Source organism: Euprymna scolopes, chromosome 24 (assembly GCF_053919585.1).
Source record: "Euprymna scolopes isolate OS-2025 chromosome 24, ASM5391958v1, whole genome shotgun sequence".
In the NCBI taxonomy this organism is placed as follows: domain Eukaryota; kingdom Metazoa; phylum Mollusca; class Cephalopoda; order Sepiida; family Sepiolidae; genus Euprymna; species Euprymna scolopes.
In genome coordinates, this window is record NC_136505.1 from 105,577,318 (window position 1) to 105,596,909 (window position 19,592).

The 19,592-nt window shown below is 34.2% G+C and overlaps 1 protein-coding gene and 1 pseudogene across 1 annotated transcript in view; one reads left to right on the forward strand and one right to left on the reverse strand.

Moving 5' to 3' along the window:
* Positions 1-19,592, reverse strand: part of LOC145246541 (ribitol-5-phosphate xylosyltransferase 1-like) — a 565,148-nt gene that overhangs the window by 498,404 nt on the left and 47,152 nt on the right. The window lies entirely within an intron of this gene.
* LOC145247087 (5S ribosomal RNA) lies at positions 8,558-8,674 on the forward strand (annotated as a pseudogene).

Genomic DNA, 19,592 nt, shown 5'->3' on the forward strand with positions numbered 1-19,592 from the left:
TTCAGTGTAGTTTAATCACCATATACATTTTATAACTTACTATATATATATATAAATATATATATATATATATAAATATATATAAATATATATATATATATATATATATATATATATGCTGCTTCAGTCTCTGACAGACTATGGATATCCACATAAGGGTGCCTATGCATAAAATTCTTGTGGCAGCAGGTGCACAATCTCCAACCACACCCCTCCTGAGTCAACATTGTTAAATACCAGTGGCAAGTGAAGTGTATGTACAGGACGATTTGAAACAAATGCCGAGATAAGCGGAGATCACAACCACCAAGCACCAAAAATTCCCAAATGGTCACCCATCTAGTATTAACCAGGCTCAACATTGCTTAACTTTGATGATCTGACGAGAACCGGTGTGTCAACGCGATTACGCCGTATATCGTATGATTAATAAAGAATGCTCAATGGAGGATAGAGCTGGTATATGGTCTGTTTATTATTCAAACATTATTGGTTACACATGTGCATATATGTTTCAGTGGAATCCTAATTCAAGGAGACCTCTCCATCAGACCAAAATATATCGCTCCTTTTTTTTTTTTTTGGTCTGACGAAGTAGTCTCCCTGAATTCGGATTCAACTGAAACATGTATGCACATATGTAACCAATAATGTTTGTATAATAAATATACTAGATAAATGAGGAAGAGTATAAAAAGCGGGGAACTGGGTGTTAAATGATAGACAAATGAACGAGGGTCTTGTAAAGCTTATTTTTATAATATACTAGCAGGCCACCCAGCGTTGCCCAGTCGTAAAAGACACATAAATATTATATTTTAATTAATACAGAATTCTTATTATAAGAAATACCGTAGATATTAAATATAATGTTAAATTCCTTTAAAAAAAAATGAAGTAAAAAATGGAAAGAAGCTGAGACATGTATATGCGAGTATTGTTTTTTTTTTTTCTTTTTACACAGGCATCACCACATTATCAAGGTCAAGAGGCCACTCAAGGATAAGGGTTAAAGAGTGTACAGTAGAAATTGGAAAATATAGTAATCATTAGTAATGAAAATTCAGTAAATTTGATAACTTATATGGAACGGCTCATCAAGAACTTATTTACGTTAGACTTGAACACAACCATATTATAGTCAACCGGAAAGCAGGAAAACGGAAGACAATTCCACAGGCGTGCAGTTCTAAGAAAGAAGCTTTGTTCATGGAATCTACGTTTAGGTTTAGGCACAGATAAAGAATGGGGGGAATTATTGATAGTGTTTTCAGTTAGACGAGTGTTTCTTGTGAAAGTTTGGTGAGGGGGGGGGACCATAGACTGAAGCTCAGTCGAACACTTTCCATGAAAATAACGATACATCAGAGACAAACTCGCAACATCTCTTCTTTGAGATAGAGGTTGCAGGGAAGAGAAAAGGACATCTCCTACGAGGCTACAAGGTCTATTTTGAACTCTACAAGTCTTTTCTAGCAGCTCCTGCCCAGATGTGGCAACAGTACTCCATCCTTGGACGTACCTGGCTCTTATATAGAGAATTGCATCATCAGTGAGATATCTACCGGATCGATAGAAAGATCCCACCATTTTTCCAGCGGCCTTGGCAACAGATTTGATGTATGTGTTCCATTTAAGATCAGGAGCAATGGTCAAGCCCAGAAGCTTGTCAAAACTTGAGGCCTCCTGAAGACGAGAGCCATTCATTTCAATTGATGCCAGATGTGGATCAGAATGTTGATGATGTAAAGAGAGAAGCTTGGTTTTAGATGCATTAAAAGTAACCAGCCACTCCTTTCCCCATTGTACTACGTGCTCAAGATCCTAAACAGTTCACTTTTTGTAAGTAAACAAAAAGTACTCGAGATGAAATCGAAACCAAAACCTAAAGACAGTGATTCAAGTATGATAACCATTAGACCAGCTTGACATGATCGTTAAAAACTTTTTTCAAACCAACTTATACTTAACATAAGGAAGCTGTCATGTTTCACGACCGCACATGCACAGCTGTGAAATTGTTGAAAACAAATAAAAATCCAATGACTCCTATCTACCATTTTTTAAAAAAATTTTGACCCCTTAGCAGACATACAAACATACATACTATATCTCAGTGCCACAGTTGCTAGCACACACTACAGCATGCCCGGGTGGCGATTTGGCAATAAGCGTAGTGATACACAGAAATGCAATCCCAGAATTCTCTTTCTAGATCGATCTCTTTTCATCCGGACAGCATAGGGTGAGCACGCATGTTTCTGTCTCTCCGTGAACGAGAGGGGGCGACCCCCTCTCCCTCAGCACTAGTTAAGCATAGTTAGTTTAATACTTGTAGGATATGTAAAGTGTAAATTGTTTTTGTAATATATATTTTTGTAAAAGAAATACTTAATTATGTTTCATAAATATTACGATTGTGTCGTGTTGTGTGTGTTTTTTTTTTTTTGTGTCTGTCTGTCATGAATGCCTTCATCAAACAACGAAGCGGTCCGGAGAACGAAGAAAGAAAATTCCAACCAGAATGCCACCAGGGTGAAGAGGTCATCTTAAGAAAATAAAGGAGCCACACTCACATCCAACGTCTCAGGTATGATTTTCTTCTTGATACACAGACCCTAATGACTGGCCTTCTTCACATCTTCACGAGACCGTTTCTAAGACAATTAGTGTAACACGTGAAGCTAGTTACATGCTAGTGACCGGTTGATCGTGTTATAGGGGTACCACATCTCAGAACTTTTTATATACTCCCAAGACTATAATATCTACGATTTACGGAAGGAGGTCTGTACAAAATTTTAGGCAGATCGGCCCAATAGTTTTCAAGAAAAAGTGTCACAGACACTGAGAGTCAGACAGGCAAAGAGAAATATAATATAGATAATCCTAACTAAACATTTACCTTTGACAACTTTATTTGGCATGAAATGACCTGCAGATGGTTGATGTGGCAAAACTCAAACAAATCTAAGCCTAAAGCCGTCCAACATATGTCATCATGCAATTCGGTGGTAATCCGAATAGAACATTGATTCTGTCTATTGGCATGAGTTTCTGCAATCTTTTTTTAGAATCTGGTTCTTACAGGAGGGATACAGTGAAGGTTGTCAACATACGTAGTGAAAATAGTGCTGTGGCACTGGCAGGATTTGAACTTGGCATGCCCGAGTTGTTTGTTTATGTCTGTATCCACTTCAATCACTTCCCCTTTTTTTTTTTTTTTTTTTGTCAAAAAAAAAATTAATTCAATGGTGTAAACTATTTTTGAATTAACAGACCTTTTAGATGCTAGACAGTCTGTGTGAAATCATCCGGAAACTAGTGACGCCATTCCAAATCTACGGATGCTGCTCTCCTCCGTCTGACCAGCAGACCGTGTAGATTTGTATGATTTTTAACGTGATTCCAAAAATATGTCCGGTTTTTACAAAATATATTTTTGTTTTCAATGTTATTCTAGTTATATTAGGCAGCTTGATAACATTTTTTGCATAACCTCATCTAAAACTTTGCTTAACACCTGGTTGTCTCGTAGTGCACAACTTTGAAGCGAATACTCCAAACTAGTGAGAAAGGAGAGTCTGTGCTTAGCAATTTTTCAAACACTCTTCTGTGTTATTGCAAAACATGTTTTTTTTTTCCTCCTCAGGTGTGTGTAATATACCTGTGAGCACCGGTGGTGCCCAGGAATAAACGAGGACTCCTGTGTATTTCTACCCCCAGACCTGAATTGATTTTTTTCTTTTTAACTAGCTATACCTCTCTGGTGTGCATGTATTTACAACTTTTTTTCTTCTTTTTCCAAACTATGCAGTTTTCTTTATTTCTTTTTTTTTTTTTTTTTTTTTTTTTTTTTCCAAAACAATCTTTGGACAATTAAAGTGAAATAACTCTGTATCAACGAATACAGTGTTATATCCATGTACGAGGGGCGTGCAATAAGTAATGCCTCTGACCCACTTCCAGTTGTCTGATCTAGCTGAAATTTTGCATGTGCAATGATTTATATCTCTACGGGTTATGTGGCAAAGTATTTAATGAAACTACAAGCAAGCCATAGAGCTTACTTGGTAAAAGTTAATAAAAACAGTGAAGCAGAGAGAATGGGAAAAAAATGATTTCACGTGGATGGATGGTCCAGTGAAGAGTAGAATATCCAATAACGGTAAAATCCAATCTTATTATAAGCTCTATTTCCTATTTGGTTTTATTGAGCTTTTACATCTGGTTAAGATTACTTTATAAATATTAAGTCCTTAATATTTATAATATATTTTAAGTTTGCTATTATCTTGGTAAACGTAATCATAAGTCTTATTTCATTATATATATATATATATATATATATATATATATATATATATATATATATATATATATATACTTACTCCTATAATTTTATTTTTTGTGTGTATTGAAATTCATATTAAAACCCCTCTTTTATATTTATTTAAAAAGAAAATACATCTTTGTTATATATGGGTCATGGAATTGCGTTATATCTGCAAAACAGCTAGCTAATTTGCATATTCTTTTAAACATTCATTTAAATTAATTCCCTATTAGATTTTACTGGGTTTCTCGTGCGATGATCATCTTTAGTAAACTAAATAATAAATGTTATAGGGTCATAATAGGGGGCAAAGTTTAAAAAATTGACAGCTTTTTTTTTTTTTTTTTCTCAACATACACCTCCAAACACCCAGCAAGCTGGGCTGAAATGCTAGTATATATATATATATATATATATATATATATATATATATATATGAACTTTCTTCTGTAGAAAGCAACTATTTATTAAGTTGCCTGATAGAGATTTCTGGTTTTAACTGACCATTCGTCTGAAACATTAGCATGTCCAGCGTCACAACCATGTAAATTTGTTTATATTAATAAATATATATCTTGCTCTACTTTTATTGAGCACTCTTAATAACCTCGTTAAATCCATTAGTTATCACTCTTGAATACTTTTAACCTGGTTGTGTGTATACTTCTATAAATGTGTGTTTTTGTGCATTGATATTCATATTAAAAACCCCTTTTCTTTATTTAAAAAAAAAAAATACAACGTTGTTATTTATATATGGGTCGTGGAATTGCATCTAGCTAATTTGCATATTCTTTTAAACATTCATTTTAATTAATTCCATATTTGTTTTTTTTTGTTTTTTTCGGTTTTCTTATGTTATGATCATCTGTAGTCAACCAGTACGTGTAATTATTTTCATGCAGATATTCTACATGATTTATAATTGCGTAATATTTGTGTAAAAAGGTTATAGTAAACACAGACCTCTTTCTATATATATTTATGCATGCGTATATATATATTTGTTTAAAAATTGTTGCCTATCAAACTCCTCCTTCAGTTTTTGGTTTACAGACATGAAACTTTTTAATCGTTAAACATGCTTATTGGATGGACGCATCTTATGAACAGATTAAACAGGCGCATCTCACGGACAGATTGAATGGACGCATCTCTTGTTTTTATCACCAGAACGGATGTGCGCGAATTGTCAAGTAAATGCGTGGTGAAACTCAGGTTGCATTCAGTGCATCAGATGCGCAAGAAAGGAGAAAAATAGATAAAATCTTGCAACACCGATGCGTCTTAGAGAAGAGAAAATAAAACGCCTCTACAACCGGCGAGCTTAAAACGTACAAAAATAATCTGAAATATGTTAATCACAGACACGTGGTTGTCGAAAATTTGGGGATGAAGACATGTTAGTTATGCTGTTTTTTTTTTTTGTTTGTTTGTTTTTTTTTCTTCATCAATATACATTTAACATGGAAAATTAACCTCTAAGAGTAGAAACAAATTCAATCAACGGACTTTGCTCACACTTAGTCGTATATAGTTAAAGGCGCGTTTCTTCATTTTCATTTACTGTTTAATTCTTAACTTTTCATTTATATGTGTATATCTACTGAGTGCATGTGTGTACTTATCTATATATCTATAAAAGTGTGTGTGTGTGTGTGTGTGTGTGTGTGTGTACATTTCCCTACGCAATAACTCTGTTAATTTTCAGTCTACAGACGCGATATTTGATATACAGGGTGCTGAGATTTGGGAAAATCGATGTGATCGGTTTTCGGTCAGAAATTTGGCTGTTAAGCGATCAAAGTTCAATGATTTGACCTTTCAGAACTCTACCAAACTCCTCCGACAATTTTGGGTCTAAACACTTGAAATTTTAGATATAGGTTCCTTGGACATGGATCTAACTTAATAACTTGATTTGAGCCAAAAACAATAAATGTTAAGGGGTCATAATAGGGGTCAAAGTTTTAAAAAATTGGCCTTTTTTTTCTTTTTTTTTTTTGCTCAGCATACACCTCCAAACACCCGGGCAACGCCGGACACCCATGCTAGTATGTGTATGTATTTAAAACTGCCGTGGCACCTTCTCATTTGCTATACCTCCTTTTCCTCCTCCTTCCTTTTCCTTTCCCCTTTTATGCTCATCACTTTCACTACACCGATGAAGACTGAAGGATCGGTCGAAAAATTATGTACTTATAAAAAAAGTTTTTTTACTTTTTTTTTCATAATATTATTTTGTATTCCTGCACGTCACCAATTGAAAACGAATAAAGAAAAGTTATAAGCTTTTATACTTTTCGTATTCTTTTTTATACATTTCCATTCATATATATATATATATATATATATATATATATATATATATATATATATATATATAGGTGGTTTGTGTTTGGATTTTTTAAACGATAGTAATGTTTATGTCTCCGTCTCGGAAATCGGTGTTTTTCTTAGAAAGTGGCCCAATTTTATTTGGACGTATTATTTATTTTTTATTATTTTTTAAAAACAGTAATCTACGAACACGCGTGTTTCGGAGCCCTACTCCTCTTCAGCATAGCTTGACTGTTGGTAGGATTCGAACCTTGGACCTTATGTATTTCAGTCCAGCGCCTTAATCTATTGCGCTATGTTTCCATAGACAATTTACTGCTTCGCTTTTATCGTTTTCTAAGAAAAACACCGATTTCCGAGGCGGAGACATAAACATTATTATTGTTTAAAAAATCAAAACAAAAACCACTTAAACAGATGAACGATAAAAACGAAGCAGTAAATTGTCTATGGCAACATAGCGCAGTGGGTTAGGGCGCTGGACTGAAATACATAAAGTCCAAGGTTCGAATTCTACCAACAGTCAAGCTACCTTGAAGAGGAGTGAGGCTCCGAAACATGCGTGTCCGTAGATTAGTTTTTAAAAAATAATAAACATACACTCGTAAGCAAAAATAGCATTTCCTTTGTCTTTTATGTTTCTACTATAGGAGACATCATTCACGTTGAAACACCAGTTTCCGTCAGATCACCGAAGCAACGTTGAACATGGTCAGTGCTAAAATGGGTGACCATTTGGGGAATTCCAGGTGCTGTAGGTGCTCTCCGCTTATCTCAGCATCATTTCCAATCATCTAGTACTTCTCCTTGCCACTGGACTCAAACAGTGCCGATTCAGTAGAGATATGGTTGGGATTGCGCAACTCTTGCATCACAACTACACGCGCAGCTACCTTTACAAGGGATATCGATTGCCTTTTACGACTGAACAGCAATGTTAACAAATTCCTAATGAACCGCCCCCTTAATTAAACACTTCATCAAATTTCCACACTAACGTAATGTACTTGCAATAACCCTTATCCCTGAGTGGCTTCCGGGCCTTGATAAGTGGTGATCACTGTGTAAAAAAAAAAAAAAAAACAGACGCCTCACATATGCTTCTATTTCAAACCATATGATTTTCCTTGTTTCAAACAATAGCATTTCATGTATTGATGGCAACTTGAAATGTACACATCTTAAATCGAAAACAAATTTATATATTTTTTTTAGCTGTACTTACAATAATTGCGTGTTTGTATGAGAACGTTGCTCGTGGATATAAATTGAACGCAATAGAAAACATAAGATTAAAACAAATGCCAAAATAAAGTGTTTATCCAAAGCAACTTTCGGCTCTTGGCTGCCAGTTGCTTTTTGATTATTATGTTATTTGCAAAATGGCCAATTGTTCAATTATTATTTGCACAACTAAAATGTTAATTGTAAAGCAAAAATAGATAGCTTGCCATGAATAACTTATTGGAATCAAATTATTTGCGTAATCTAAATAGAAGCCGAGATCTTTAATTATCCGAGTCACTTTCGCAAAGGAGAAAGGAAAGGAAATCATCCGTTCGTATCGATTTTTTTTAATTAATTCCATTTCCGATTTAAAAACGCCGTAGAAATGTGAGCTAAAAATGATTTTCAATTATTGATTACAATTTTAAAAAAATAAAGTGTGTGTGTGTGTGTGTGTGTGTGTGTGTTTTAATTGGAATTGGAAACGAAAGCTAATAATTCTCTAAAATTTAGAATTTTCGAAAATAAAAATATTCACGGAAACTTGAAATACTTTCATGTAACCGTAAAATTATTTTTATTTTCTTATATTTTTGAGTAAAACAACCATAGCAAAAATTAGGTTGGAATTATTAATTTCTAGTACATCGAAATCTGTACGGCACAATCACGTTGAAACACCGGTTCTCGCCAGATCACCGAAGTTAAGCAATGTTGAGCCTGGTTAGTACCAGATGGGTGACCATTTGGGAAGGCTAGGCACTGTATGTACCTTCTGGGAAGGTTGGACGTGGGGCCAGCACCCTCGCCCTGTAAAAAGAACTCCTCGCTACAAAAACATTTACAAACGTTGTAGATGGTCTAGGCCCCCTCCAGGGGCTCAAGGGCTATGGATGGACGGACATCGAAATCTATTTGGGGCAAAACACACTGAAAACTTATCGAATTCTTTCATTTTTTTTTTTTTCCATCCTTAACAAAAAAGAGGGGGAGGGGGAGAGAAGTCATCATGACGCCGCCATATTGCAAATCCTTGAAAACCTGTCGATTACTCCATGAAAAAAATTCTTCAAATTTCATATGTAACACTAAATGAAACATGTTTATTACCTATAAAAAATTTTTTTTAAATTGCAATTGGTCATTGATCCAAACCTCAACATTAGCCTAACATAATCGGACAATGTCAAGCTGTTTAACATAAAAGAAAGCAATCAGGTTTCCAAGAACAATGATATTCGATTCTTTTCACACATTCTATGAAAAAAGACTTGTAATAAAGTTTGGTCATTTTCTTTTTGTACAGTTCAAGTAATTGAATAACTCTAGAGTAAACTTTGTTGTATTTTGAGTTAGCTCAAATTTATCAGGTAGTTATCTCTCTTAGATCAGATCAAAGTTTTCTTCTTTCAATCATTACTGGCCAACGAGAGAATGCAATCTTCTACTTATAATGGAGGAGGTAATTCCTGAGAGGGTGGTATTATGACTGGCTACGACCACAAAATATTCTTTTCATTGTTTTCACTCTCAAGTATATATCCGTTGATATCTTATATGAGTTTATACAGAGTGGTGTAGTTCTTAGTTAATTAACTGTGTCTAACCGTGTCGGATATATACTCGAGAGTCAAAACAATGAAAAGAATATTATGTTGTCCGAGTTCTAATTATGACTAAAGAACAGATACCACACTTGTCCCCAAATGCGGAGGATGGTATCATGACAAATGAATATATACGAAAGCTTAACAATAATCAGGCATTGCTTGAGATTGTGTGCTGACAATGGTATTGTTGTCATAACTTTGATCGGTAGAGACCATGAGTTGTACAGTGGCACATCTCCGATCTCGCTCATTGAACATTGTGTCACTTTTAGATATCATAGAAGGCTCCTATCGCTGTTAGGATTTGTACACAACTGGCCAACTAATAGATGGCCCACAAAAAAAAAAAAAAAAAAAAAAAAAAAAAAAAAAAAAAAAAACGGTTATCAAACGGAAATGGAATCATGTTGTCTTATCTATGGCGAGAATTTTATCGATCCACCCTGTACATAATGAAAAGTTTACATACTAAACACGAAATGCACACAGTAAGAAATGCTTTTGCAACAATGTTAAGAGACATGCAACTATTAGTGTTGTGAGGATTAATTGGAATCAGAATCGGGAATCGGAAAAATTGACAAATTTGGGAATATCGGAATCGGTACACAAAAATTGATGCCTATTTTCTGATGCCAAAACGATTCTTTTAATTGTCTTTTGTATTGTATTTTGTTTAAACAAAAATCTTCCATTGCTGGTAACAATTGATAAAATCAAATATTTATCGATTTTAAAATCAAATATTTATTCATTTTAAAATCAAATATTTATTCATTTTAAAATCAAATATTTATCGATTTTAAAATCAAATATTTATCGATTTTAAAATCAAATATTTATCGATTTTAAAATCAAATATTAATTGATTTTAAAATCAAATATTTATTCATTTTAAAATCAAATATTTATTCATTTTAAAATCAAATATTTATTCATTTTAAAATCAAATATTTATCGATTTTAAAATCAAATATTTATCGATTTTAAAATCAAATATTTATCGATTTTAAAATCAAATATTTATCGATTTTAAAATCAAATATTTATCGATTTTAAAATCAAATATTTATTGATTTTAAAATCAAATATTTATCGATTTTAAAATCAAATATTTATCGATTTTAAAATCAAATATTTATTGATTTTAAAATCAAATATTTATTGATTTTAAAATCAAATATTTATTGATTTTAAAATCAAATATTTATCGATTTTAAAATCAAATATTTATTGATTTTAAAATCAAATATTTATTGATTTTAAAATACCAATGAAACTAAAATCTATAGATCATCCTCCCTCACAAGTGTATTTTTACGCTTAAGAAAATATCTGCATGTTTAATATGTTTTTTACAGAAGTCATAGAAAATAACCACTCTTTAATTAAATATTCAGATACTTATAAAGAATCAGAAATTTAGTATGGAATCGGTAATTGTATCGGAATCGGGAAAAATATTGGATGGTCGTTTCTTTCGACGTTTAAAACGTTGCACTTCATATTAGAAGCCTGCTTTTTCTATTTAAAAAATATTTAAAACGAACTTCTTAAAATACCAAGTCATGTATATGAAAACTACTAAATAAAGGTTAACTAATTTACATATTCTTTGAAAAACATTTAAAAAAGCAAAACAAAAAAAAAAGACAACTATGTTCCCAAGGACAACGTCGGATCTTCCTGTTAGTACTAAATAAATTTTATGTCATTCTTAAAAAAAAAAAAAATTCTAACCGATACACAATTTATTTTTATCATAATCTGTCCCTGGTGCAAACCTCAACCTTAGCCTAACATAACCGGACAACATCAAGCTGTTTTTTTAATCTTTTTCTCTAATATAAACGGCAAAAATATGTATGTATGTATGTATGTATGTATGTATGTCTGCCTTACACTTTCGACAGAAGTGGCAGATTTTCACAAGATCAGTATCCTTCGGACGACAAATATTAAAAATTGACAAAAAACATTAATTCCTTCATTCTACAGGGAGGGTTCGCTTTTTCCGCCAATATGTTCAAAAGTCATTGTGTTACATGAAAGGGCTGTCCCCTTATCATGTAAGTAAGAAGACATACTAGATAAGTAAAAATGATATTAGGATAAGGTAAGAATCGATCCCTGTACACAAGTGTTAAAAATAATGGAGAATGGAATGTTAGAAATTAAGTCTATTGTTAATTCTATTAGAAAAAATTAAATATTGTTTATGTCGGAAAAAGAGTCGATTTTTCATTCTTTTAGAAATCTGAATATTAAATATGTCAGTTAAAAGAATGGACAATGAAAATTAAAAATATATTTTTTTAAAATAGGTTAGAATCAGAATTGAGGATTCTTTTGCTTGCCAAAAATGTGTTTGGACAAACATATGTAAAACCACGTGAAAATTAGTCACGTTTGAAAACACTTCTGACGTCATAAACAAAACGCACCTCCAAACACCCGGGCAATGCCGAGCACCCAGGCTAGTTTAACATAAAAGAAAGCAACTAGCTTTCCAAGAACAATGATATTCGATTCTTTTCACTCATTTCATAAAAGACCTGTTAATAAAGTTTGTTCATTTTCTTTTATAAAAGTTTAAGCAATTTAATAACTCTAGCGGAGACTTATACAAATGTAAACCTGATTAGTATACAATTGACAAAAAACGTACATCATTTGTGACTCAAAATGCTTCTGCTAATTTTTATTATGCCAAAAAAATAAAAAAGATTTCATTTGCAAAATGTGCTATGTCTTTAAGACAGTTTTCCACACACGTTCATACGTACATTTTTTTTTTTTTTTGTTAATCTAAATTCCGATTCAGAACAGCGTTCGATCTTATTCAATAATCAAATCAGTATAATTTAATTGACTTTTAAAAACTTACACATTTCAGTTCAAAGAAAATCGACGACTTTGATTCAATGAAAACTGTCTACTGCTCATCATATCGCAACCAATCACCCTTAAAGATTTTTTTTAATTTTTTTTTTTTATAAATTTCATTTTGCTTAACTTGGTAAGCAACCATGGTGTAGCATTATGGGCACATTCATTGATCCCAGTAGATTGTCTGAATGGTGGTTCATCACGTAGGCAGCTAAAGTTTTGTTGCGTTGATAACATGTAGCAGCTGTTCATTCTATCTCATCCTCTTTTTCATGGTTGATCTCGCATGATATACAAAAGTCTTGGGAACATTACAACATATTTAAAATCGTTATGTTCCCAAGACTTTTGCAACACCCTGTATGCTGATTAATTGAAGCGCCTGTAAATAATAATCATCGGAGTTTGTATTACTGTACGCATAGATTCCAAACAAATATATTATAAATAAGTGTTATCAAAGGCAAGATAAGTTACTTTTCTACCTAACTGGATCAATTTTTTAGTGTTTTTATTTAATGTAACATGTTTATTCGGCTTGAAAAACACCGATGTTTACCGATGTATTTGAAAAATGCAAATCGCGGCATGCTCGCTGTTGAACATGGTAAGTTTGGGAAAACGAGTTTAAACAAAAAAAATGATACAAAATACTGTTAGAAACTCACTCAATATATGTTACCGTGACATAGGCGGACACATATTCGGTGGGTTTCTAACAGCATTTTGTATAATTCGTTTGCTTGAACTCATTTTCCCAAACTTACCGTGTTAGCAAGCATTCCGCCATTTTTCTTTTTAAAATATATCGGAAAACACTGTATGACTTTAGAACCGATTACACGTTTTAAAGTGAGTAAAACCACCAGAAACCTTTTTCCAGATAGGTAGAAGAGTAACTTATCTTGCCTTTGATAACATTTATTTGTTCTACATTTGTTTTTGGACCACTTTTTCGAATCTATGTGTATAGTAATACAAACCCTAATCATCATATTCGATTTTAAGATCTGTTTTGCATATGTTGGACGGCTTCGAGAAATTTACTTCCAAGCCAATCTATCTCTGGCTAGGTATTTAATTATCCTTCTTTCTCTCAAGTCTACTATTATCACTTTTTCTCATGCTTTTCTTGGATTTACAATAAACTGACCCTGCTATTCCAACTGTTCGACATCTATTAACCAATCAAAGTGGTCATACCATAAAAATTTTCACTTATGTACGCATCTTATATTCTCTAAATTTAATCTTCTGCTGAAATCAGAAACCATTAACTAAACAATAATCTGAAAGTATACAAAAAATTTATGCGACAACAGACATGGAAATAAGCGTCCAAGGGTGGCGTGTGCGACAGTGCGACACTCAACCTCGAAACCAGACCGGTTACAAACGAAAAGTTATGCGTGTATTCTTATGATGGTAGGACGCGTGATTACAGCTTCTTTTTTTTTTTTTTTCATTTTTCTTAAACTTTTTCTTCTAGGGGATGGGACATCCAACCAGATGTCTGACATTTACCCCTATTTTAGTTAGTCCAACCAAGAGATCTTTTCAGGATTCTAGCCGTCCCTTTAAGTGCAATCGTTTGTATTTCACTTGCACTTGGTTCACCGGGTATGCTTGTTATGTACTTTTTAAAGTTCTTTTTCATAAACCCAGTTGCTCCTATGATGACTGGTATAATTGAAACGTCTTTTAATTTCCAATTTCGTTTCATATCATACATAAGTCCTTGATACTTTGTTATCTTTTCCCTCTCAACTCTGTTAAGCCCTGTATCATTGGGTACACTGACCTCTATTACGGTCGCTTTTTTGTTTGCTCTGTCCCAAATCACTATATCTAGTTTAACAGCTGCGTTTTCAAGATATGTAGCAGTAGGGATTATGTAGTCATAGTGAATAGTGTAGTTGTCATTCCCAAATAATGAATACAAATGTGCTTTATAAAATTTCAGGGATTATCAACGGCACGCAATGTGTTCAACTTCCGATTCGACAGATTTCTAAAACCAGAGAAGGTTTTTTGCTCACTCGGAGTCATTTTGTACCTACGGTTAATTTGTGTCAGTAGGAAAAAAGAACCACAGATTTTTTTTTTTTTTTACGGTCAATTCGCATGTAAGTGAGAAAAAAAATTTTTTTTTTTTTTCGTTCGGTTAATTTGTTTACAAACTTAATTTCAACACTTAAATTTAGGACTACATTTCTACTACCAAACAGTGTGGCCCTTTATCTGTCTGGCCTTCGGGTCAAGATCAAAGTGTAGTATCTGTTTTTCAGATGCTGCACTTCGATTTCTTGTTCTCTGTCAGTGGAGGAGAAATCCTTCACGACTGAGACAATTTTTATTTTTGTTCCTTTTCTCCACATTAAAAAACGACCCGGGTGTCTAACTCTGCCCTGGTGGGGAGGCATTGTGAATAGGGCCAGTCTGGTCCTTTCTCGTCTACTCATATCTATTTTTACTCATGTTTTTTTGGGGATTTACATCGAGTTGGGTTGGGTTGTTTTACGGCATATCAACCCTTATTAAATTATTTAATGTCGAATCCAGTGATCTTGAAGAAAAGTTTTTGGATAGAATATATTTGCTTTTTTCAAGTCGGTGTCTATTTAACCCATAGTTGAGACCCTAACAGGTGCAACCACTCCGGGTTAGATTGGACCTGGGAGCAATGGCAATTAAAGGATGGCTCCATACTTCCCAAAGCCCGCAAGCTAGGGCCTCACCATCGAATATAGTTTAAGGTCATATCCAGGACCGGATTTACATTGAACTGACCCCGTTATCCCAACTGCTCTACATCTACTAACCAATCTTCACTTATGTACACATCTCCTTATACTCTCCAAATTTAATCTTCCTGAGATCAGGATCATTAGTTAAACAATCTGAAAGTGTTCAAAAGATTTAGTGTTGCCCATTAATGTATGAAGGATTAATGCGTAAACATGTTTTGTAAAATTGGCAATCAATAATGGTGTAGCATTACAAGAATAAATACAATCAAGACAGTGACTTATATAGGCAGCAGAAGTCTTGTTGTGTTGTTGATGCATTGCATAGCAGCTGTTCGTTTACTCTCCTCTTTATTTTCATTGAGCATGTTGTTTAATAACAGCAATTGTAAATAATCATTATCATATTAAGTTTAACGTTAACATCTGTTTTGGATGCTGGCATGTGTTGGACAGCTTCTAGAAATTAACCGTAAAATTTAACCTGTCTCTAACAAAGTTTTTATCTCTCACAAATCCATCCTCATCATTTTTCCCATGTATCCCCTTGTGACTTGACTCTACTACCTCAACTATTCTGCACACATCTTCCTATACCATCCAGATTTAATCTCCCACTGAAGTCATCAGATCTAGGTCTACCTTTAAGACTCACATTAGACATCCAGTATATCATTGTCATATCAAGGTGGTCATAAATTGTGCCATGCCGATTTAGACGTTTTTTGTTGCAAGAAATGCATTAGCAGAAGTGGTGTTTACTGGTGTGAAATGATTGCTAGACATCCGGTGCTCAGGTTCTTTCAGAGTAGTTCACTAACATTCACAAGTATTTTTGGCAAAGGTATGACTACATCACTTTTGACTCTAAATATAAATAAAATGGTAAAGTGAACTTGGTAGGATCACCTTCTTCCTTTTCTTCGTTGCCCATCATCTTCTTGTGAATCTGACGTTTGAATAGTCTAATCCTGAACGCATCGGCACGGTCATAGATAAAGCATGTGAAGGAAGTACCGGGTGGAACAAGGATGGCCTGGCAAGCATGCCGCTTTGCACACTTCACTGTATAAGCCTGTATTTGCTGCTCCTCAATTATAGTTCACTTCTTGTGAGTACAGGGAGCGCCAGAGATCCCAGTAGAAAGCCAGTTCCTCTAATGAAGAGGGGTCTATTTGACACCTCTCCACAAATGCCTTGAAATGCTTCGCCCACTGGCACTGCATTGACCTTGAAGTAATTGACCACAGAGGATTCACCGTTGTAGTCTGTGACTAGGCATTTGATTGATATGCCCTAGTCACGTGAGTTGGCATTGGATCACGATGGATTCCACGCTGCAGCTGCCTGCCAACCTCAAACACCTTGTGTGCAACACTCTCTCCCTCCATGTTATGCCAAGGATCTTCTGCAGACATATGGAAGATCTCCAGACTTCTCATGTGGCAGCTATAGACTCACATCCGTACTGCAATGTGATAATGCACACTGCTCTGTATACTAGCATTTTGGTGTGAAGTTTGAGGTTGCTACTCTGAAAAACCCTTCTCCTAATCCAACCAAAGGATCACCTATATCCAGTCTTGCTACAATACTGCATAGCTTAACGCATATCTTCACGTATATTCCATAGTCTCTTTAAGTCTGAGTAACTCAACTGCATCGAAGTTGTCATATGGTCTTGCATAAATGCTGTAAATGAATACGATACAAAGTGTATTAAGGAAAAACTTTTTTTTAGTTAAGAAAATTTCAAAACCTGAAAATGTTGAGAAATGATCAAATTTTTATTTAATTTTATTTTTGTTGTCATTAAATTCCGAATTTTCGCCAATAACATGGTTTTATCAAGGAGATCAGTCCGAATTTGTTTTTCTTCTTCATTATGATGTAATGAGGAGTCGCAGCCTCCCAAAGAGAACGGTCCTGGATATGACGTTAAACTATATCCAGTGGTGAGGCCCCAGCTTGCGGGCTTTGGGAGCGTGGAGCCACCCTTTAACTGCCATTGCTCCCAGGTCCACTCTGACCTAGAGTGGTAGTACCTGTTAGGGTCCCAACTATGGGTTAAATAGAAACCGACTTAAAAACTACAAATATATTATATTAAAAAATTGTTCTTCAAAATCACTGGATTTGGCATTAAATAACCTGGAAAGGGTTGATATGCTGTAAAACAAAAACAACCAACCAACCAAACAATATATTTAAACTCTATTTCTTCCAAAAGTCGCAGTCTCCATATTTTCAAACCCTTATCTTTTTATAAGTCGCAGAGCAGTGCTAGGGCCTCAAATGATTGGATTTTTTATAGGCCATTCTTTTATGGATTTTTAGCCGGTTAAAATAGTTATTCAGGGGTCAAAATTTTAAATCTTTATACATTTTGTACGTTCATCCTAGTTTTTTCATTTTTAATTAGTTTATATTTGTGCCACGTTAGTATGGTGGTAACATCACCAGCTTTGAATGCTACAGTTTTGTTTTCGGTTTCAAATCTAGCTAATGGCACTCAAATACTTTCTTTTTTTACTTTTGAAATCACAACTTTATAATAATAATAATAATATATACAAAATCTGGATGAATTAAAATATATTTAAGCACGTTTTACAACCCCCTCCCTTCCTGGTCCTAGTCTAATTTATAAAACTTACTCTGTCTATCTCTATGTTTTTCAAAGTGTATAAAACAAAAACAACCAACCAACCCGAAGAGAAAAAGGACATATTTTCTCTTCAGGAGGCTGCGACTCCTCATTACATCATTATGAAGAAAAAAAGAAAAATTCGGACTGATCTCCTTGATAAAGCCATGTTATTGGCGAAAATTCGGAATTTAATAACACGAAAAAAAAAAAAAATAAATAAATAAAAAAATGATTTTATCATTTTTCAACATTTTCAGGTTTTCACATTTTCTTATTGAAATTCATTAAAAAAATGTTTTCTAAAGTGTGTGACTTTATATTGCTGTTATTTTTATGTGTTTTTTTAAACAATGTGAAATAATTTTGTATACACAAAATAAACATTTTAGATAAACATTTGTTGTCTAGACGCCATTATTTTTCAGAAGTTTATTTAAGCAATAAAACTTGTATAAAATAAATCTCATTTCAGTGTTTATCTCCTAGTGTTATGCAGAAAGAAGTATCAAAGTGTGGAAATCCATTGGTTGAACGGAACCCATGTGACTGTGACGTCATATGAGAAGTTGGATTATTGGTTGAACGGAACCCATGTGACTGTGACGTCATATGAGAAGTTGGATTATCGGTTGAACGGAACCCATGTGACTGTGACGTCATATGAGAAGTTGGATTATCGGTTGAACGGAACCCATGTGACTGTGACGTCATATGAGAAGTTGGATTATCGGTTGAACGGAACCCATGTGACTGTGACGTCATATGAGAAGTTGGATTATCGGTTGAACGGAACCCATGTGACTGTGACGTCATATGAGAAGTTGGATTATCGGTTGAACGGAACCCATGTGACTGTGACGTCATGAGAAGTTGGATTATTGGTTGAACGGAACCCATGTGACTGTGACGTCATATGAGAAGTTGGATTATTGGTTGAACGGAACCCATGTGACTGTGACGTCATATGAGAAGTTGGATCATTGGTTGAACGGAACCCATGTGACTGTGACGTCATATGAGAAGTTGGATTATTGGTTGAACGGAACCCATGTGACTGTGACGTCATATGAGAAGTTGGATTATCGGTTGAACGGAACCCATGTGACTGTGACGTCATATGAGAAGTTGGATTATTCGTACTATTCTTATCTTGGTTGCGATTTTCACAACTACCGATGTGACCTCTGATTCATCAAGTGTATCTTTTCAAGCGTGAGAATCCTTATGCAGAATTTGTGAATTTACACAGAATTTTTAACAACCTTTTAAGTAATCCATGGAAGTAGTTTGTTCTCATTCCATCAGTCATCTATAATATAAATCTCACCTGTCTGTTTAAATGTATGTATGTTTGTATATCTGCCTAAAACTTTCTACAGTGGCGATGAATTTTCACGAGATCAGCATCGTTTTGAAGCTCGACCATTCGGACGGACAAACATCGAAAAATTGGCTAAAAACATTAATTCCTTCACCCTCAACTGGGCACTTTTCTACAAAAAGGGGTCGCTTTTTTCACTGACATTTTCGAAAGTCATCCCCTCTTTTTGATTGACTAGCTTTAATTTAAGCCTTCACCACTTCCAGTTTGGCAATGGATGCAACAGCAAACACGTCACTTTTTTTTTCACATTCTTTTTCTCCTTCGTGGTGCGGGTTCAAGCCTGCCTACTACCACTTTCTTTTTTTTTTTTGCTCAACACACACCTCCAAACACCCAGGCAACGCCAGGCACCCAGACTAGTCTAATATATATGGTAATTCTTACTTTATTTTTTAGTGCTCATATTCCA